Below are 23,855 nucleotides of genomic sequence, written 5' to 3'. Positions count from 1 at the left end.
CAAAACCAGTGTGCATTCTGGATTTAGTAATTCAAATATAGAACCGTATACCAAATACATATCTGTCAAATATAATAATATGTGGACATTATTTTGTTCAGAGAAAATGCCCCAGGACATTTTATGTACTGCAAGAGACTTCTGCTAACGTAGATTCTCAATACAATGCCCCTCATTACGAGGTTGGTGGTAGTCATGGCGCTATTTGCGCCATGACTACCACCAATAACGGTACCTAGTCGGGTTTGGTGAGATGGGGACTTACCGGTCCAGTCCGACCTTGGTGGGACCAGTAAGTCCCCATTCACCAAACCATTCCCCATTCCCATTTGAGCCCCCATAGGGTTCAATGGGAATGGGGAGGGCGCAAATAACGGCGTATGCCAATCCCGTTATTTGCGCCCAGGTCCCTTAACGGGTCCCGTCCTTAACACCAGGTCAGACCTTACCGTCAGACCTCTCCTTACTGGTGCCCGGTATCCCTAACCGCCCCACTCGGAATGAGGGCCAATGTGTTGCAAGTGCATATCTTATAGGATTAGAATAGATTGAAATGTTCATTAATTCTTGCTTTGAATTGTCTAATCATTCTGCCCATACATAATGTAAAGCATATATATTGAATTGCATGTACCACATACACTTTTTTCCATGTTGCTTAGGTAAGGATACATTGTTGCCCAAAACATGGTTACACATTTTACATGGACAACACATAGGTAAATGATCAAGCCAGGAATCATTTGGTGTAATACTTTTTTCCAGATGGGTGGGACTTAGTAGTTCTTGTAGTGTTTGAGCCTTCTTATACAATGAAAGGATTATCATGAATGTATGTTTTGAGATCATTATCTGCTTTAAGTATAGTGCAATGCTTTTCAGGATTAGGTCATTTTTTTGCTATTCACATTATATTTTGTAATGAATAAAGCAGTTTCATCATTTTCTTCAGATTTATCTTATTACACTGGTAGGGTGTAAAATCATAACCATTTTATGCTCCATATTAAGGGAATATACATCAGTCTGCCTAGATGCCATTAGTGGCCGGATGAAAACAATTATGACATAGAGTCCTTGACTTAGGTCCTATCCAACATAGATATTTTAGCAACTTGCTATGCGCTGATAATTTAGCAACTTGCTATGCGCTGATAATTTAGCAACTTGCTAAAGTGGAGGTGCTTTTCAAATTATTTACCTACATCACACACATGAGGGAAGGAACTTCCAAGTCATACAGTTTTACAATCAGCAGAAGAGGTCCAGCCCACCCAATGACAACACTTTGATGACAAGGGGATTTCCAAGCTACAGACCCTATATATATATATATATATATCATTACTGGCTGGCTTGCTGTAATGGTGTTATGCTGAGATCCTGTCAGAGAGAGCAGCGGGTCTACGCTTTGGGCTGCACCTTTGAGTCATGTTTGGTATAATAGTGCTTTGGGGTCTTCTTGTGTGAATAATGTGTGAATAATGTGCACTAATTCTGGTCTCTTGTTTGATTAATGCAGTGAATTGTGCTTTGCACTGTATTATGATGATATTTCTTGAACTACAATGATTGCATTATTGATGCTTTATTGATTTGACCTTTGGTTTAGTTTGGAAACCATAGGTTTTGAATGTGTTCATATAGTGTTGCTCCATGTGAGCAGTCTTTTGCACTTCGATTTCTCTTAGCAGAAAGGATAAGGCTGGGCAGGCCTTTGTGTCTTTGTCAAAAGAAAGGTCATTTAATCCCCATGTGTTGACATGTATTTGAAGGCCCATGATTGGAGTTTTGATGTATATTCATTTGTTTGTAGAAGATGATATGTGTTACCTATCAAACACATGTGCTTGGACTCTATGTACAAATAGCAAGATAACTGAAAGATCATTTAAAGATGACAAATATGTTGTAGTAATATGTTGATTGAGCCAAAAAGCAATACGGATTTCTATATGTAAATAAACACTTATTTTCTCCAACGTTGGTCATTCCTGACTCTGATGCATTGTGGTGAAATGTTCATTAATAACAATGTGTTATGTGATACATTATGCCTCTCTCCATGAAGTCTTTCTGTTTTGTCTACTCTTTATCCGTATTTATATGCATTAGGAGTCACAGGAACAGTCATAGACGGGTTGCAGAACCAGTGAGTAAGTTCCAAGATTTGAGACTTGTAAATGATAGTCGTGAGAGTGAATTGTGAAAGGGAATACACTTTGAAGCCTCCAAACCCTAATTATAAATCATTGTAGCAAGAACATACATCAGCACTGAATATAAGACGAGGGGAGACATCTTCTGGGTTCAGTTTCAGTGGGCGATAGCTTCACTGTCGAATAGTAGAGCACTAGAACTTCTTCTTAGCTAAGCTGAGAGCCGGGGGGATGCCCCCCTTAAATTCAGGCCTCTGACGTGCTGGGATGATCCCAAGAGATACGCAACATGGTGGCGTAATAGTAAGTATCCCATGTAGGGAGTTTAGGCCTCAGAAATGATACATGTATGTATGATATCTCCCCTAGCTGCTAAAAATGATAAAGTGAGCTTTAACAGAGAGGCATCAACAAAATGAAACCAAACCCTAATAATACGAGGGACATACATACACAATCACCTCCTGGAGATGAGATATCCCAGAGGACCTGGTAAAAGGTGTTTCTCATGGAAGCAGATCAGTGAGTGACCAGTGTTATAATGATGGAGAGCGAACTGCTTTTTTATAACTCACTACCAATGTGTTAGAACAATGGGTGCCCAGAGGCCATGCAACACCAAATTACGCGTGGTAGTTATTTTCCTGTTAAACCAATTAAGGGAGAATCTGATAACTTTAGCTCTACAATAACAATAATTTTGTTTTCCTGTGATTATGAACAAGACTGAAACATATAGGCAGGGTTTATTTTACAGGCATAAGTTCACTCATTTCTACAAGGGAAGAAAGTCTGATCTGAAAGATAGGGACACCTTTAGACTGCTGTTGTGCCTGCTGTTGAGATGTATATGCTCTCAGATGAACTGATGTTCATTCAAAGGTACAGGCTCAGAAATCCTTGGTGGGCGGCTTGGATATTTGGATTGCTCATATAATGTTCTTCTCTGGTGATCTCTAACATTCTAACACTGACAGTGTTTCATTTTCCATCAAGAGATATTCAACAGGGCTACAGAAGAACTGAAATAAGCCATGTCTGTATTATCTTTCTTTTGGACCATTTGATATTAAAATATGGAGTCATGGTGTTGCCACAATCTTTGCACCACATTTTGCTACGAAAATCTAATCTATTAGCAGATTTGACATATATGCACTTTTCCTTTCTGCTTAAGCACAAGCCAACAGGTGTATGCTCTTATATGTTAATACTGGCATATATTGGTACAACCTCCATGGACATCAAGGGGCACACAGTGCTCCAGATAATATTTTGAGGTTTGAGTATTGAGTATTTTTCTCCCTATTTTTAAACTTTGAGAGTAAATGTTATTTCAAGAGAGTAAAAATGACTTTTTTGCTTTGCAAGAGAGTAAAATGTATGTGACATCCAGCCGACGTTTGCAAAAACTGTATGGAAATCATTATCATGCAGCAGCTTTCTGCACTGTGACAGAATGCACCTTTCATTATTTATCTAAGGTCTGTCCATTTGATCTCTCCTGTATATATGTAAATTTTGAAAACACACAGTCCTAGCCAATTACATAGCAAAGCAAACATGAATTGTATTTTGTGTTTTTAGGTTCATTAGCAGAATTGTTTTTCGATGTGTAATGAAAGTTCTCATTTCCTGGAGCTAGTACTACCTAATGGTGTGCCAATGTTATGATGCAGTAGTGTAGAGAGGCAAAGGGCCCCATTACGACAACGGAGGTAGCCATGCTGCTATTTGCAACATGGCTACCCCCATACCGGATACCGGGTCCGGGTTCCCTGAATGGGGAAATACCGGGACAATCCGACCTTGGAGGGCCCTGTATTTCCCCATTCAGGGAACCCGGACCTGGTACATCCCCATTCCCATTTGAGCCCCCTTAGGGCCCCACTAACCCCCTACTGCGTGTAATGAGGCCTAAGGACTCCATTCTAAATTCTATACCTAATCACATGGTCAAATTGTTATTTACATAGGGATTTCGGCAAAGGGCTGTGCATAGAACATATTATCACAATTTTCTCCAAACCGAAGTTGGTACTTCTTTATCGACCTCGGAAGGATGAAAGGCTACATTGGCCTTGCCAGTATTCAAACATGCAACCTACAGATCTAGCACAGATCGCAGCAATGAGGTGCTCAGCCGGCTGAGCTATCTTATTGGCTTACATCTTTCAGACGTCTGTAAACTGAATATCGACTGAGGTATAATAATCAAGGTGCCGCGATGTTGGAAAAACCATGTATGAAGCGCTATATAAAATTAAACAACTATCTGGATTATCACAGGGGCAGGTTTTGCTGAGTTTTTATTGCAATTACACATGCAACTTTAATTTGTTTGTTTTTGAACAGCGTTTGCACTTCCTGGAGAGTCAGGTTTGGGATTTTTGAATTGTGTCTTGAAGACTTGAGAGGCTATAACACCTCTGATTGGTGTAATGACACTCCCTCACCATTTTGCAAAGACTCTGTTGCCACTGACCATTTATAGTAATGTACCCCATTGACTGCAAGTTTGAATAGATGTCAACTAGACAGGGATACTCATCATTTACACATTAGTTTCATAATTAGAGTGTAACTCATCATTTTACACACTATTTTTATAATTAGAATGTAAATTAAATTATAAGTGGAAAAATAATCTGCCTCTGCATGATTATGCACACAGCACAGGAACTCTGAAAAATACAATTGTGCAAAACTGGTTTGCTTTCACTGGAAACAAATGCATAATTCATATCAAAAGATGAATTCTTAATTGCTACTTAGTTTTCTTATTCATTATACAATCCCAAAATGCTAGGACAATAAATATGCACAGTGCTTCTGTTTGCTCTGTGAGCATTTACACACAACACAGCAGAAGCTGAATGGAAAGAAACAATTCCTTTTATCACAGTGTGCAGTTTCTTTTTTTGAAAGGCTTCAGAGAAATACATTCTGTTTCGGAGGCTTTTCTCCATGGCTTGCAATGACATCCCTTTAGATAAAAATCAAAAGATGCCTTCTAGTTTCGGTTAAGTAACCTGACCTTTGCACTGCCCTCTGCTCTAAACTTGTGTGTAAATGTTTGCAAGAAAATAATAATTCACACAATTTTCATGCATAAAAAAGCCTGGTAAGACCCTTATCTGGATGCTTGGGGGCACAGACAACATGAGCATGTTTTTAAACATGCATATATTGTGTGTAAAGGCATCATGAAAATGATCTGGAAAATGCACTTGTGCAATGTTGATGACTTGCTCCTATATGATTTTATTCTTGTATTACCCTTCAAAACCCATTTCAAACTGTGGCTTTTTACCCACCTGTTGACAGAAATTGGGCCTCATTACGACCCTGGCGGAAGACCATGATGCTATTAGCACCATAGTCCATGCCGGTGAGTTACCGACTCCGCCATTGAGAAAGGGGGAATTACCACCCCATTACAAGGTTTGCGCGGCAATTCCCCCTTCCTCCATGGCCCTTCCCCATTCCCATGTTTGCCCCATAGGGCTCAATGGGAATGGGGACGGCGCTAAGTACCGTGCTGCAAATTGCGGCACCGTAATTAGCACCAAGGTTCCTTTGCGGGTCCCTACTTTAACGGCTGGTCTACACCAGCCGTTAAGGTCGGGTCCCGCAAAGGGACCTCGTAATTAGGAGCTAATAGGTTAACGGCGCCGCAGCCTTTTACGGCGCCGTTAACCCATTAGCGCCTGGGTCGTAATGAGGCCCATTGTGTTGAAAATGCATGATTTTACCCCAATATTTTAAAAGATTTCTCAGTTGGAGTACCTTCCCCCCAAATCACCTTTGCTAGGTTCGGCACTCTGGCTATGCTTGTTCGCACTTGCATATTGTGAGAAAACATGTACGCTGCTCAAGTGAAATAATTCGCAAGCTGCCCTTGCACACTCCATTGGAACCTATTGCCCATCACAGTCAAATCCACCCTGACTGTGGATCACCAAATCTTGCCTTTCAATACACTTACTTGGCAAAGAGGGAGCTCCCTCACCCTCTCGACCATCCTAACTATCTTACCCCAGCACTCCCTCTACTGTTGTATAATAATGTAATTGTGCATATTTGCACAGCAATCCTCCATATCTGGAGCACTTGTCCCCTGGTAGGTTATATATGTGTTTGTGTGTATGTTTATGTGTGTGTGTTATTGTAAGTCATCTCTGATCAAAAATGACCTCACTGTTCTTCAAATAAATACAAATATTAAAACAAATCTAAAAAAAACTCTTGGTTAGTGGTCTTGTTCAAGGCATCCTAGATTTCTGTCCTCTTGACTTTTCCTTGGTCCCTAAAGATTGGCTCTGTCCCTGGTGCCTTTCTTGACAAATGATTTTCGAGTGATTATTTCCATTTGTGTTTACATTTTTCCTTTTCCTTCAACTGTTTGCAAATTCTTAATATATTTCTCCTACATTTCCCATCTGTCTGCCTAACATGTATATTCATCATGTAGTCCTCTGCCTTTCCCTTGCAGGGGTGGATGATTAGCGTGTTCACTGATTCTGGCTTTTTAGTATACAACTTTAATTTTCATACAGTCTTTCTTGGACCTTCCTTTTATTTTGGTGCTAATTTCACTTTTGTTGTTTGGAAGCTTCTATTGAAGAGTATAGACTCCCTGCGGCCAAGTTACCAATATGGAGGCAAGGGAGGAACAATATCCCCAGCAACCTGTTTTATCTTTTTGAGTGAGCCCTGACTGAGTTGAGTTATGGTAAACGTATCAGCATTGTGCATCGAAGCATTTCTTCCCCATTGTACCTCTTTATGCCAGAATAGGATTTCATCAAAGTTGTACATGTGAGTATTATTCAACTCTTGGAACCTGTTCTGAACACTGGAGCCTAAACTTTCAAATAGACTGCTTTTAAAAAGAAACATGGCAACAAATGTCCCATTGTCTTCAATATAGTCACCCATATGACCGCAACCCTTGTATCTAAAATCATCTTATCAATAATTGAATCTACTATTAATACCCCTCTTGTGGAAGATCCTACATACACAAGCAAGAAAGGAATATCCAGGAGTATCTAAACTTCATATATACTAAACATATTTTGGTAAGAGTTCACTTCCAATTTATATATTTTTAAATATTTATGTTTTTAAATGTACTTCAGCCTGGTCAATAAACAAAACTTTCTCTATTACTTGGATGAATATATATTCACAAATATGCTATGACTTAACGTGTTTATTATGCTTTAGGTGTGTGTGATGTCCAGGGTCTAAGGGAAGACACTTGGCTCCTTAATTTTCAGTTGGATTCCTCCTCTGTAATGAAGTAGAAGGTTATGTATTTTGCATTGTGCTTTTTATATAAAGTCATATGCTGGACCCACTAAACTATCAGCAAGCCGCATAGAAAGGAGGATAATGACTATTCAGCTAATGGAATAATGTGGTCTTTTCTTCCTTTACTTTTGTTCTTTGTAGGGCTGAATATTTGCTTTCAGATGTTGACCTCTTCACTTCCTGACTCACCCAATGGCAGCTGATTTCTCTTGTTGGATCTGGTCCCTTACTGGATTGACTAAAGCCCAGTGTCATGCCGTCTTTTGTTTTTAAATGGTTTTTATTAAGGGTGCAAAGGTATCATATGGTATATCACAAAATACAACAAATCTATAGGAATAGATAAACGAGAAGTCAAACCATACTTCATAACTTCATGTATGCTTGACCACAACACAACTGCAATAAATGCAAAGCAATTAAACATAATTTACGTAAGAGCCACATTTGAACATATTGCTCTATTTTCTTATATAAAACAGAAATGTTCGTCACCCACACCACCGTTATTGTACCTATGAAAACTCCCTGCTAGGTGCACAATACAGCTGAATGAAGTGGTAGAATGTCACCTCTACGTGTCTCTTAATCGTTCATCTGGAGTCATCATGCTTGCTCATGGATGCACGGTCCACAGTGCACATGTGCCAACCATTCTCAGGCGCATAATCACTCATATGCACTTCATTGGCAGAACATTGATGGACTACAGGATTATAAAATCAGGGATATTATTAGTGAGCAGGCACGGCAATCCATTGTTTAACTTTTTAATATCAGATATTTAATCTATATTTATAAAATTGAAAATGTGTGGGTTTGTGGCAAAGCATTGTTCCTTATACAATTCCACAGCGTTTCACCAGTCTGTACCACATTTTCCATAGTTACCTGTTAGGACCCTCCAGACATTACTGGCTACATGACATCTGGACACCCTGCCATTTTCCCCAGATTTCAGCAAAACTCTGAATTTATTTGTGGGTTTCTGGCTTGGTGAAGCGTTGTTCCTTATATAATTCCACACTGTTTCACCAATCTGCACCCCATTTTGTAAAATTACCTGTTAGGCTCCTCAGACGTTACTGGCTACATGACATGTGGACACCCCACTGCTTTCTCCAGATTTCATCACAAGTCAAAATGTGTTTGTTGGTTTCTGGCTTGGTGATGCCTTGTTCCTTATACAATTCCACAGTGTTTCACCAGTCTGTACCACATTTTCCATAGTTATTTCTTAGGACCCTCCGGACATTACTGGCTACATGACATTTGGACACCCCACCGCTTTCCCTCGATTCCCCCAAAACTCTAAAAAAATGTTGGGGTTTGCGGCTTGGCAAAGTGTTTCTCCTTAAACAATTCCACACCTCTGTACCATTCTGCACCAAATGTTTTGTAGTTACCTTTTAGGACCCTCCGGAAATGGCTGGCTACAGAAAATCTAGACACCCTATCCCTTTCCACATATTTCAGCACCTTCACACATGAGACGGTTGCCTGAAATCGGCCAAACATCGGGAACATTTGCAACACAATGCACTGCAACCACGCCAGGGTGAGGCACCAGGTGCGGAGAGACAAAAATAGGTCCCAGTATGCAGGAGCACACCAACTCTCACCTCCCCAATGTCTGCTCCGGGGTATGTCAGCCAGCCACATACTCCCATTCTCAGTGCAATTTACTGCAGAGTGCAAAGCACATCAAACAACAAACAATAAGCGATTCGGAACAACCCCATTGGTCGCCAGTGAGTGTGTATGCATCCCACCCCCCCATGGTCGCCAGTGAGTGTGTAGGGATCCCACCCCCCTTAGTCGCCAGTGAGTGTGTATGCATCCAACCCGTCGCCACCCCCTAGTGACCAGTAAGTTTGGACCTGACTACATGTATGTGAGTAGTCGCCTTCATACATAATTATCATTGCTTCCGTGCTAATGCCAGTCGTTAAAAACTATATATCTGTATGTACTTGCCACCTGTAATATGGGATTGGCACAGTGATTGTATATGCAGAGTTTTCACCTTGTCAATATGAAGAGCGATAATATGTAATAGCAGTTGTCTCCATGAACTTTACTTATTTATGACCAGTTCATATTTGTAGTTTTCCACCATGCAACATGTGGCTGGCACCATATATTTGCTCACTGACTAAAACGGTGCATAAATATGTCTTGCTGCCGCCATGCAGCATGTGGCTGGCATAATATACGTGCCATCTGACTATGACCCTTCTTATGTATGTAGTTGCTGCCATGCAACATGTGGCTGGTACCATGTATCTGCCCACCAACTATGATATGACCCTATATTTGTATTTATGTTGTAACTGTAAACACATTTGTTTTCCTACACTGTAACCTTTCAAGTTAAGGCGCCTTGGCACCTCAACAATTGATGAGAGTGTTATCATGTCTGTCTACAGAACCTGTTCGGACAACTGGTACTTTTTGCTAGTGAGAATGGGGCAACCACTTACTATATAGTAGGAACTTAAAACATGAAACACACATTTGGACAGGACATTGGCAGTCTAAATGAACTTTTTGAGGTCTTAAAAGGTCAAACAACAAACATAGAAGCCTGCCTTCTCAGTTATGTACATAGTCAAGAGCCAACTTATTGTATGTTAAGGAAAACCATCATAGTTTTCATCTTCATAAGAAACTTTTTATTTTATAAGAAACATTGTAAAAATATTAAACAGAAACATCACATCCAACATGGAGTCATACAAATCAATTTCACATTCTCTTCTGACCCAATCTTTCTATCAACAAGTAGTGCAATATTGGATTCTGTAGGTCATCATGTCACTAAGTGAAAATAAGTGTAGAGTGTACATAAACGGTGATAAATCAATAAGCATTGTATTTATTTCTATAATGCTTCTGAAATTGGATCAACATGTTTATATTCCTGTATAGTAGTGAAGGAACTTTCGTGATGAGGTATTTTCACAGTTTTCTATCTGTTGAAGATGTTCATTTCGTTTGTGTAAGATTGGCCATATACATCTGTAATTTGCATATTATGTATGCGCATTTTTTGGATAAATGCCATCAGACTATATGTCCTTAATATAACATTTAGAATGGAAAGAGGGGGCTACTATTACCTCCTGTAGATCGTATTTCCGTAATAGTATATGATCAATACATTGCATATGTATGAATCTGCCTGTGAAGACACAATTATTACAAAGGATATTAAAAGGTAACCATCCAGCTAAACGTGTTTATCCGTTTAGTACTTCCTATGTGACCAATACTTGTAGGAGGCCAAGCATGTTAGTGTGGCTAGTTTAAACCACTACATGTGATCAATAGCTGACCTTTAGAATATAATACGTTTGACCATCTCCTAGAGTAACAATGTTCTTTTCCTTCTTGTTTTGGATACATCAGTATGTAGTTGGGCCACTCATGAAATATTATCCCCACTTATATTATGTGCACATTTTAATATTATTAGGTTTTACTCATTATTTATAACAAATCTTAATATGAGGCCATTCAAGAGCTGTCTTCAGTCACTGCTTGTATTGCTTTGTGGTGACCTTTTGCAAGATAAATCTCAGTCACCAATGCTATTCTATAATTATTTTTAGTCTGACCAATCAACTTGTTCAGCAAGCATAAAGACCTCATCAATTTCCAACTTAAAATATGTGGCACATAATTCCTGGTTTACACTAACGAAAGAAAGCATTAAGTAGATAAGTGTACATTAATTATCTATTTGTTGTTTTTCTATGTTCCTTTAAATATGTTTGCTTTGGCAATCCACTGTATGTCCTTTGATCCCCTCCCCCAACGGCATCATGGTCACAGCCTTACTTACATGTGACCACTTTTCCGATATGTTCTGCAAAAGATTGAACATCACAGGTCATGTGCTTCAAGTAATGATCAGCAGCCTCAGGAAAAGTTGTAGCCCATCATGAGGTTCCTCCTTGTCATGGCCAAATTTGAACTGAGTCAGCACTGGAACTTAGATATTGATGGTTGCCCTGCAATCGTGGTCCTTTGCCAGGTGCCCTAACACTTTGCCTGATTGTGGCTAGTCAAAAAAAGTTGCCTTACATTGCCAAGCAACAGCCTTGACCTTGTACTTATATAAGGGGGTTTCTACTGGCAGTCCAGGATCCTGCTCATCCTTCACTGTTGTAAAGCAGTAGCACAGATCTTAAGCTATCCACCAGATCCTTGATGCAGCTTGCAGTCTTGGGTCAGTTCAATTGAATATGGTAAGCACTACAAAAGTAAAGGCAAAACATGACTGAAATAGTGTCATGTGAAGTCAATGCATACCCTTACTTCAATATATGTTCACTGCGACTACCAGAGCATATACCATTTATAAAACCTCTTTGTTTGGTAACAAACCATAATACATATGACCAATGCACTATTCTTTGATTGTATATAACTCAGCAAAACTGTTTGAAATAAAAAAAGCAATACTAAACATTTCAATCAACCGACGTGAATTAATTAGGCTAACATATGACCTCGTGTCTCTTGTTTTCTGTGAGCGTGGACGTTAGCATAGTGCTGTATAGCATCTCCAACATCACTCCAGACTAAACGTCACTGCCAAACTTTCATTTTGAGTGTATGTAAAGTTGTGAACTGCTATGTGTTCCTTACTTTTATTAATTATTTTAATGTATGTATTTATCAAAATGGACAGAGAACTTACAGTATCAGTGCTGCATGCTCCGATTCTGGACTTATCTTTTACCTTCAATTACAATCTAGGAGTTGAAGTCTCGGTTCACTTCAGTTGACTACATTGGACAACCGTAAGGCAGGGCAGATGTGCGTAACAGTATAATATGCGTTTTCAGTAGTAACTGCAACATCCCGCCTCTGCACACTCCAACCAGATCGTCCAAGTGTGGGTATCCTTTGGGAACATTATCTCATACATCTCCTATTATGTTAAACTTAATTCCCCCAGTGATTAATATTAATGAAGTTCTTGGTGCAGCCCGGGAGCTGGCCCATCCTCCAGCCTTCTTCTGATAGTTACAGAGCTGGAGTCTCCACATGTTGCACTCCTGCCATTGATACAGAGTAAAACCCCTGCTCTAAGCGCAGCTATCAAAGTGGGCAGGCATCTGTATTAATGTCATAAGCTATACTACAAACTATGTCAAATGAGATGGGGGAGCAAGGGGCTGCCAGTGGTGGAATTTAAATTAGGTTCATATGCGCTCAGGCATTCCTCGCAACTGAGGCACTGGTGGACCAGTGTTATGGGGCCTCATTGCGACCCTGGCGTTAACCAATGGCGCTATTAGCACCATGGTTAATGCCAGTAACTTACCGAATCCTCCATGGTGAAATGGGGAATTACCACCCCATTCCAAGGTTGGCGGGGCGGTAATTCCCCATTTACCATTGGCCCTTCCCCATTCCCATTTTTGCCCCATAGGGCTCAATGGGAATGGGGAAGGCAGTAATTGCGGTACCGCAAATTGCGGTACCGTAATTGCCTTCAAGGTCCCTTTGCGGGTCCCTAACTTAACGGCTGGTACAGACCAGCCGTTAAGGTCAGGAGCTGCAAAGGGACCTCGTAGTAAGGCGTTAATGGGTTAACGGCGCTGCAACCTTTTACGGCGCCGTTAACCCCTTAACGCCTGGGTCATAATGAGGCCCATGGACACTCATTACAGAAGTAAATAACACCAGGAGCTTTGGTTTCTTTCCTACCCCACCAAAGATCTCCTTGTAATACTTTTATTAATATTACCTACCTTCCCCAAGTGTCATTCACCTTTGAATTTCAAGTGGGGGTGCGGATGGATGGGGAACTAAGTATAAGCTAACAGAGAGTAGTTTCACTTGAAGTCATCAAGGCTATTTTGCACTTCTGTTTTAGCTAAGTAGAAAGTAGGTTGTGATTACACCCCCCCACACTTGAAAGAGTGGGGGGCTGCCCAGCTTCATAACACCCTCTCAATGTTGCTACCCTTTTCAGGGGGTTATCCTTCCACAATGGCAGCCAATTGGTGGACACTGTTTGCTTTTGAATATAAGCCATAATTCCACAGGAATCTGGGCTGACAAAGCCCATTTCACCTTCACTTCACTAGTATCCCCTGGTGCCCCTGTTTGACCTGTAGACTACCTGCAAATCGCAAACTGACAACCTAACTCTCCAACCTGATGTGTTTATCGGACACTGTGAGATATGCATTTTTTAAATTTTTATAAACACTCTTTCTTTATCTGTCTGTATTGAAAAACCTTGAAATTCACCTTTCACATTTTGATTCAGGTATCCGATCACAATCTAAGGTTTACTCTTTTATGCAAGACAGAAACACCCCTCCCCTATCTTGTCTGTGTGGTCAAGACTAGCTGTGTTGTCTTCAAATAACTCTTCATGAAAGGACTCTTAGTGCAATACCATGAAAAAAGAGAAAACCCGCTTCTTAAATTAATGTGAGTGAGCTCCGAACATATCAGTTAACTGTACCAATGGATAGGAATATGTGTGAGCGTGCGCGCGCGCACACACACACACACACACTCCCCCCCCCAATTCTTCATACATTTGATATCAGAACATTAAATGATATTCAGTTCAGGTTAACCACAGCATAATGAATAGCAAAAAGTTATGCACAGCACTTTTAAATAGAAACACTATGGACCTAATTACGAGGCTAGATGTAGCTGTACCTGTAGTATAGGCACGGCTGCCGACGGTATTCATTTTTTTCGGCGCCCAGAAAAGGGCAATTACCGGGTCATTACGACCTTGCCGGACCCGGTAATTGCCCTTTTCTGAGTGCCGGAAAACATTCTTCCCCATTCCCATTTGAGCCCCACAGGGCTCAATGGGAATGGCGAGGGTGATAGTACCGGTACCGTTATTAACGGTACCGGTGGTAACGTCATGACTGAAAAGTCACCCGTGAGCAGAACTCGTAGTTTGCCGGTACAGTAACAACCGTACCGGCAAGCTTACCGGTACCAATGTTACTGTACCGGCAAACTCGTGATGAGGCCCATTTGTCTTTTAGACGTATATGAGCTAACACCCCCAGTCTGACAAAGACTTAAGGTCTAATTAGGACCCTGGCGTTAGCCGTGCACTTATTAAGGGCACGGTGGCCACCAGAAATTAATTTTTACCGGGTCCATGAAATGGCCAATTACCGGTTCATGCCGACCTAGGCGGACCCGGTAATTGCCCTTTTCTTGGACCTGGTAAAAATGAATCCCCATTCCCATTTGAGCCCTATAGGGCTCAATTAGAATGGGGAGCATGCTAACAACGGGGCCATTAATGACCGGCCCGTTGTAAGCATGCTTGTCCCCTCGCGGGACCCGCAAAGGACATCTGGTAAAACCAGATGTCCAGAGCGGGTCCCGCTAGGGGACATTGTAAAAGGGCGGTACAGGGTTAACGGCTCTGGCACCTTTACCGGCGCTGTTAACCCCTTACCACCCTCCTCGTAATGAGGCTCTTAGACAGAAAAATATGTATGCGTGTATGTATTTATGGGATTTATAAAGTGCAAACCTAGCTGGAAGTCAATGGAGTGCTGTACGAAGGGGTCACAAGCAGGGATTACAACTAGGCTGGAGTGGTAGGAGAGGAGCTGGCATGGCTAGGAAGCAGGGTAAGGTAAAGTGTTGAGTGGAGTAATCAGTGATTGTTGAAATGTTATTAGAAGACATGTGTCACTTCTAGTGTGGCAGCAGACATCTGCTAGAATGTTGCCAAAATGCGAACTCTCAATTAGTTAGTGTCTGCATTTTTAAATGGTGTACAACATCATCGAAGTGCTTTCAATGACATAGGGCCTCATTACACGGTAGGCGGTAACCATGGCGCTATTAGCGCCATGGTTGCCGCCGGTACCGTACCGAGTCTGCCTTGGTGGATGACGGAATTACCGCCCTCCTCCAAGGTGAGCGGGGGCGGTAATTCCCCAATCCCCATTTACCCTTCCCCATTCCCATTTTTGCCCCATAGGGCTCAATGGGACTGGGGAAGGTGCTAATTACGGTACCGCAAATTGCGGTACCGTAATTAGCTCTGAGGTCCCTTTGCGGGTCCCGTCCTTAACGCCTGGAAAAACCAGGCGTTAAGGGAGGACCCGCAAAGGGACCTCGTAGTAAGGCGGTAAGGGTTTACGGGTACCGGTGCCCTTACCGGTACCGGTAAACCCTTACCGCCTACCGTGTAATGAGGCCCATAGTTTGTAAGTAAGGAGTTTTGCTTTCAGAAGTTGTCAGAACATATCTCTACTTCACAGCGTTCCCATGGAATGAACCAAAGCCTTTTAACCACCATAGTCAACGTTAGCTGTTTGTTTCCAAATTAGAATGTATGTTGCTAGGTATCCGACCTGTGTGCGCGTCTGAAATCATTGCTCATACTCACAACCAGGGCTCACGTCGAGGGTACACGCAGGTGGACGCAGTCCACCTACTTTTTTCAGAGGGTGGACTCAGTCCCTAACTGCTAAAAAGAGAAAATGTGAATGTCGGCTTTGAATTTATTAATTAAAGTCGACCTCGGGGATCAAACCTGTAGGCCAGACACTACTACTGCACTATTTAACCTGATGAAAAATAACAAATAACTAAAGTTGAAATGTCCCATTTCTGTACTGCAAGTTCCAGGGATAACATTTGTATTGGTTCTTGGAGTTTAAAACATGCACACCTTTCAACGTTTTCAAAAACACTATTAGAAGAAAATATCCTCTTTTGGCTTTGTTTTTGTGTTGATTTTATAAAAGGCAAATGCCATTCATCCCGTGCAATTTGGGTGGCTATGCAAAGCCAATTTTATGAAATGTGGACATTTCACCTTGATATGCTAATTTCTGGTGATGTTACATCCCATTGCGATTGTTGATCAGATCCCCCCCACTTTCATTTTTAGTACTTGACCCCTGCACACAACAGAGAGGCTAGACATCTTAGGGTGTGAAAGGAGCAGTTAGTTCAGTACACGGATCATCAACATTAGCAGCAATCTTAACTGTGTCCTTTTAAACAGCACTGTTCCCTGAAAGTCCTAAAGCCCTGAGGCTCCTGTGTCTCTTACCTGCATCCACACACTTACCTTATCTGGGAAGACTGTACAACAGTCATTCCATGAGCCATACCTGGATTTTGATAACCATCATGCCCAGTCCGCAAAACCAACATACAGGTGTCCATCAAAGGCCTATTTGTTTCTTTTTTGTGAAACACACTCTCACATATTCCTATCCATTGTTACAGAGCTCACTCACAGAGGTTACATTCAACTTAAAATAATATCTTTCCTCCACTTATTGCCTTGACCTACCTGTGCCAACGAACTAATTGCCAAACATTTGGGTCACCTAATTCACTTTAACAAAAGGTGAATAGTATTTCACATTTGCAGGGCCCCCAAAGTATATATTTCCTGCCACACGATTTGTTTGTTTGTTTGTCCATTTATTCATATAGCGCTCCAAATCCAAGGGTATCTGGGCGAGTTACAAGTTTCTTATGGTTACAGGCATTAGTATGCAGGTATATAAAGAATCAGTTACAGGACATATAATACATAGTACAATTAGAATTACAAAACTTGATATACAAATATGTACAGCCAGATGGGCATGGCAAAGAAATTGCAAGAATTGTCCCGTGGTAGTTATAAGTCCTGAGCGAAGAGCCAATAATAATAATAATATAATAATTTAGCATTTGTATAGCGCTACAAACCCTCAGGCTTCTGAGCTCTGCTTATTATTACCCACGGTGTGTGGTGTTCCTTTATCGACCTCGGAAGGATGAAAGACTCAGATTGGCCCTGCCAGGATTGGAACCTGCGTCAGCAGGCTCAGCACAGATGTCAAAGTGAGCAATCTACTCGATGTGCAATCAAGCCGGCTGTAGAAGGAGGGGTGTGCTCTTAGTGATGTAGACATGGAATTCCACAGCTGCACTGACATTACAGGAAAGCTGCTGTCTCCTGCTTTCTTGAGCTTGTACTTTGGGACCTTGAGGCAGTGCGATTCATACCCCTGGTTAGTCTCCTCTCATGTAACTAGATTGCCTCTAAAATGTTCTTGGCACCTTAGACTACTGGATCACCTGCCATACAGACAGCTGTCAGTGGACTAGTTAATACCAAATGAACAATATGGAGCTGTGACTAAGTTCTACCCTACAGTTCTACCTCACTTATTCACACCAGCACAAGTTGTCTCTCAGATCTTGGGCTCTCCCCTTTGTATTACATATCACAAGAGGGCCTGAGTCAAACTCTGAAATGTATACATGATCTAGAAACGTCAGACCTGCATCCCAAAACACCATTCCTCTTTCTTTAGAGAGCCATGCACAGTGAAGCCAACAACAGATGGCAGAAGGCACTATACAAGACCACATTACTTATGTACTTACTTTTACTGCCTCAAGCTTTTATTGTGTTATCACAAGCTACCATCAATGTGAAAGCAATATCTGCATTGACGTAACATCACACTTGTGTTTTTTCTATGTCAAATGAATAAAAAGAAAAAAGAAATGTGACTGTGCCCATCCCCTGCTCAGGTTTTGAATGAATACAATTGCCTGTGATAGACATCCGGGTTAGTAGCCTTCTCTTATTAATACCTAATTCATGTATCCATGTTATCCCTTTCTCATTGTTCATTAAATTTGCTTGTTATATGCATTTTTATTATTTTATTATGAAGTTTATTTGGCTTTTGCATTCTTAATTATTTTACCCGTTTCCGTTTGGATTGATCATTGTTGGCCACAATCGTTCTCTTAGTGTAAGCTTTGCACTCGCTTCTCACTGCCCTAAAATGAGCCAAGGATACTGGAACAGATTGTAAAGATTGTCCACCCTCAGCCCCTCACTCTGCAAGCTAGATGGATATCAATGACACTGGCAATAACATGACGAGACACTCAGCTCACTACACTTTTTACCATGTCCATGAGAAATTCTTTATTGTCACACGTAATTCTGGGCTTAGTTATTGACAGCAAGTTCGGCTGCCCACCCTTCAGCAGATCTTGTACTGTTCATATTCCATGTGGCCATAGACATCTCTGTTTTAAAGATTCTTTTCTTTTTGGTTTTGGAGCTAAGGACTAAAGTGGATCCTCTGCTTTGTCCAATTGCTGCATATCCTTGAATCACGTGGAAACCCCAATTCCGGAGCCTTTCATTCTGCCACCTTTGAATTACCTCTTCCTGTCACTTTGCTATCTTTCAAGATAGTTTCCCCACTGTTCTCTTCTATTGGTCAGGACCTTGCCGTCTTTTATCAGTGCAATAATCTCCTTGAACAACTGTATCAGTATCTTCCAGGAGGATAATTTAGGTGTGCTGTATGTTCACCTTGGAAACAGGATGATACCAGTGCAAAATGGCTTTAATCCTCTTTTCAAATGATTAGAAGCTGGAGGAACCTGCATGGAGTGATATATAATAATAATAATAATAATAGTAATAACTTGTGAATTTGCCATTCCAGATTGTTAATTCTATATTTTGTAGTCCCTGTCCTTCTTTCCACCTTTGTTTGTTCTCTTTGAACGTGTCAAATTTCCATTCATGTCCGGTCACTGATTTCCCTATGCAGTTCAATGATTCCAGATGTGAACCCTAAGAAGGAGATGCTGATGTTAAATTTGTCATATCCATCACACATGAGTTAGATGTTATTCTGCATCAATCAAAGAAAGTCTGAAACTGAGAACTGTTTGTTCGCTTTTCACTAGAATAATTTAGAAATATACTGCATACACATCCAGCAATTTATACCAGTGGCTTTACATCATCCTAGTACAATGCATTGTGCCTCATCACGAGTTTGGCGTCATCTGGTGCCAAATCCATGGAATTACCGCCAAACACTATTACCTTTACCGCCACCTGGTTCCATAGCATTACTATGGCATAATGATTGGTTGTAAGGTGGTGAAAATCCCAATTTTTGGTGTAAAAATGACCCCATAGGGGTTTTGGTGGCTTCACCTCGAGCGGTAATACCACATGGTAAGTCCACTGAGTTTTGGTGGTAAGGTGGATGCTTTTCCACTTTTCCACCAAACCCCTAGTACAACGGTGCAGTAATTCACCAGTAACGTGAACCATCACCGGCATACTTGTAATGAGACCCATTGGGGGTCATTACGAGTACAGTGGTAAGGGGTTAACGGCACCGGTAAGGATGACGATGCCGTTAACCCCTTACCACCGCATTACAAAATTCTCTCATGTGAACTGCTCAGAACATCTGGTCAGACCAGACGTCCTTGCGGGTCCCGCAAGCGGACAAGGGAGTTACTAGCCCGTTATTAGCTCCCTCCCCATTCCCATTGAGCCCTATGGGGGCTCGAATGGGAAAGGGGATGGGTATTTTGAATGGGGACTTACTGGGTTCTCCAAGGTTGGAATGACCCGGTAAGTCCCCATTCAAGGAACCCGGACCCGGACACGAGTTTGGAGGCAGCCATGGCGCTAATAGCACCATGGCTTCCTCCAAACTTGTAATGACCCCCATTGTCTTTTAAAGATATTGGGCCTCATTACACGTTATGCGGTAGGGGTGTTAATGGGGCTGGTAGAGCTGCCGGCCCCGTTAACCCCCTAGTGTCTCATTACAAGGTCTGCTAGCGGGACGCTAGTAAAACCAGGTTTCCTTAGCGGGTCCCGCGAGCAGCCTACGATGCTAACAACGGGCCTGTCATCAATGGGCCTGTTGTTAGCATCATCCCCATTCTCATTGAGCCCTATGGGGGCTGAAATGGGAATGGGGATATACTGGGACCGGGTTCCCTGAATGGGGAAATACCAGGCCCTCCAAGGTCGGAATGGCCTGGTATTTCCCCATTCAGGGAACCCGGACCCGGTACCCGGAATGGGGGTAGCCATGCCGCAAAAAGCGGCATGGTTACCTCCAGGGTCGTAATGAGGCCCATTTTGTTCCTGGAGTGTCTCTTATTTTGAAGAAAGACCAATATAACATGCCTGTAGTAATTTCCCCATGGATGTGCTTTTTGTATAGGGAGACTTGTGACTCAGCCCCTGCACTGACTGCTTTTCTACTCAAACCTGGAGGGCTTTAAAAGTCAACACACCACTTCATTTCGGGGCATACACATTCTTACGTGGCATCCGCACAGCACACACACCTCTAGATCATACCATCCTCTTGTTCTTAGATCAGGCCAACATTGTCACAAACATGACAGTGCAGGTCTATCCAGCTGCCCCCATACCTTCATTCTTTACAGATCTCTCTATTCTTGGAAGAATAATCATTTATTAATTGTCAAAATCCATTTCTCTCAGTTAGGTCTCTACTGTGACTTTCTTCAGTGGTAATTAATGTATTTTTTGCAGGACCACTCATTGAATGCCTCTTTAAACTTAACAAAGTCTTGATCCTCCATCCAGACATAATTGTTTGCTCCATCAACTTTTCCTCTCCATACAGCTGAAAAAGTGGATGGGTTGTTTTGTGAAAGGGCTACTGCCCTGCAGGAGAACAAGGATGAGTAGAGGCTAAACTCCCTACTCATCCCTCACACTTCTACAAAACAACAGGGATCCCAATCATAAAGGTGAAATGGGGAAATATAAGAAATATGCTTCTTTTACTTATGTGGTAACATGTGCAGAGGGCAGGATATACTCTTAAGAGGGATGTGAGACAGTATCCAGGTAAACAGCAATAGTACAATAGTAAAAAATGAAGGAATGTTCAAGCAAGGTTCTATAAAAATAGAATACACTTTAAACGAACACACCAAAATGCAATTAAAACTGTTCTAGAAATCACTCAGAAAACCCTCCTCTGTATGGCAGGATGACAGAGAAATAAAAAAACGTATGATGCAAGCACTCCGGACACTTAGCAGGTAGAAAAAAAGAAATGAATCACAACAGTTTTCAAAAAGAATAAGTTTATTTAGGAAACATATATAAATGGGGCTTAACCAGTCTCTTGGGTCCCAACAAGTGGACGAGCTGGGTAGCGATGAGGTCAGTCACAATGATCCAGACGGAGAGCAAGTGTCACGTTGGATTTGAACTGAGGCTCATTGCGGTTCAATACTGTGTTCAAAGGAAGCGGGACAAAGATGACGGGGTCAGTTCAGCAATCAAGCTTGGTTCTGCGATGAAGATGCAGGCGGTTCGAGGCACTCTTAGAAAGTGGTGGATCAAAGAATTCTGCAGTGGGAAGCTTGTTTTTTAGCTGGTGCAGTCAACGTATTCACACAGTGCATTGCGGTGGAAAACTGATTCAAGTATATTAGCTCAGTGGATTTGAAGTTTGAGTGAGTGCCAAAGGCAGCAACAGCAGGGTATCTTAGTTGGAATGCAGCCAACAAGGCTCACATACTACTCTAATGGTTTCAGAAGGTGTAACACAGGGTTCCTGGTTGTAATGGCTCTCAGGATACTTACTTTGAGTCCCAATCCAGTGCCTCAGGAACAAGAAGAGTCCTTGTTATCATTCTCCCAACCAGGGGGGCTGGCTAAAATCTGCACAGGTCCTTCCCCTCCAGTGAAGGATTGGGCATGTGTGTTGCTGCAGAAAGCCAGGTTTTGCTGCAGCAACAGTCCCGCCACACACTGTTCCCAGTGGGTGATAAGGAGCAGAGCTTGATTCTGCCTTGGAACACTCAATATTCACATCACGGAAAGATAAACTGTCTTAAAAGAGGTCCAAATTAATTATTCTTGAAGGTCCAAAAATGAATCAAATAAGGGATGCGATGCCCGCTCTTTTATAGGTAAAAAAAGACCCATGTGATTGGAGGGAAACAAATCTGTTTTAAAGGGCTCAATCCCTGTCCTTGTGACAGACAGTCTTTATGTCAGTATTGTTTTGAGCTAAAGGAAGTGTAGGATATGGGCAGGATGGAGAAAAGCAAGATGGTGGAATCCTTACTCAACTATGCTGAGTTTACTTTGGCTACACTAACCCCAACTCCTTCTTAGACCATACTATCAAAGGCCCTTTGGTATGCAACATCCTGGTGTGAAGCCAATCACTTTGTTTAGGGTCTTCCCTTTGAATTCTGTTACCTAGGACAGCTCCTTCTGAGGATGGTTTTGTTGGTGAGGTGTAACCTGGCCTCACAAAGGATCAAAAGAGATGCAGCTCCCATTGGCTATTGTCCCGATGGTTGCAACAGAGACTGTCAATCTAGGCTGACAGTGCTGACACATTTATTATACAAATCTGTTGTGGTTTCAATAATTATGTGAATTATCATGCAGCATACCCCACTGATATATGGTTTATGATTAAAGATTGAACATGACACAACACATGATGATAATTCATCATAATTATGTTGTTTTGGAATTGAGGTGGAGACTTTAAATGCAACCTCTGTGCCACAGTGACTTTGCTTTCACAGCATCTGTCAGACAGGCCACCTGTAACCCCCGGAACCCGATCTGTACCTCTGAAGATTCACCAGGATACAAGCATCACAATGCTGTGGAATGGAGCTTAATGAAAGGGGGTTTGGTGAGCAGTACACATGAGATAGAATTACCTGCATCATTGTATTCATTAATGCAAACAATTAAAGAGCCAATGTTTTTACACCCTTGCCAGGTGGCAATTCATCAGAGGTTGCAACTCACTTTAACCATCCGTTTTACTATTATTAATTCCCTTCTCTTATATTGCCTCAGAATTGTTCCTAGACTTCAAGCAATGCATTGGTGGGCATGATATAATTTCTTGAAAATTCTGCATGGGCTATTAATTAAAGTAGAACCAATCAGTACTTGACAACCATTGGCTAGCCCAACTATTTCTTTGCCCTCTTAAACAGATGATCATGTAGACAATGTACGGCAATAGATATATGCATGGCAAATACAAGCATGTGACACATCCAAATCATTATCAACCTCTACTCTCTCATTGGCAATCTCTGCAAAACCATATCATGTACCCTTACTCAAAACGAGGAAGGTAGTATTTCAAAATCAACAAATACCTAATGAATGAAAAGTAAACCACAAGATAGAAATGCACCAAGAGATCATTGTATTTGCTGTGTTGTAGGATGTGTAAACATCTCTAATTTGAAAAATGACAATGTAAAACCTCAAAGTAAGCTAATTCTGGACATTTAATTGTGCACCTCGAAGGCAGAATATGAAAGTCCCACTGTGGGTGGTTATAGCAGCAGCATTCCACAATATGTACCAGTTATTATTACAGAGTCGTCCTTCAATGTGTCAAAATAACCACACGTCTTTGCAGGTGACAGAATTCTACAGATAACTGGAATCTAGATTGTGTCCTTTGTGGTAAAGCACCAGAGCTCTCTTGTTAACCTATTAAACACGAATCATGGATAGCC

General features: G+C 41.6%; 1 protein-coding gene across 2 annotated transcripts in view; it reads left to right on the top strand.

The window, feature by feature from the left end:
- The window catches only part of GRK3 (G protein-coupled receptor kinase 3), a 1,763,027-nt gene that overhangs the window by 536,233 nt on the left and 1,202,939 nt on the right, over window positions 1–23,855 (top strand). The gene's annotated exons all lie outside the window — the stretch shown is intronic.

The sequence above is a fragment of the Ambystoma mexicanum genome, chromosome 10, assembly GCF_040938575.1.
Source record: "Ambystoma mexicanum isolate Mex_15411 chromosome 10, UKY_AmexF1_1, whole genome shotgun sequence".
In the NCBI taxonomy this organism is placed as follows: domain Eukaryota; kingdom Metazoa; phylum Chordata; class Amphibia; order Caudata; family Ambystomatidae; genus Ambystoma; species Ambystoma mexicanum.
Note: the sequence above shows the minus strand (reverse complement) of the source record. Positions and strands in the feature narration are given on the sequence as shown.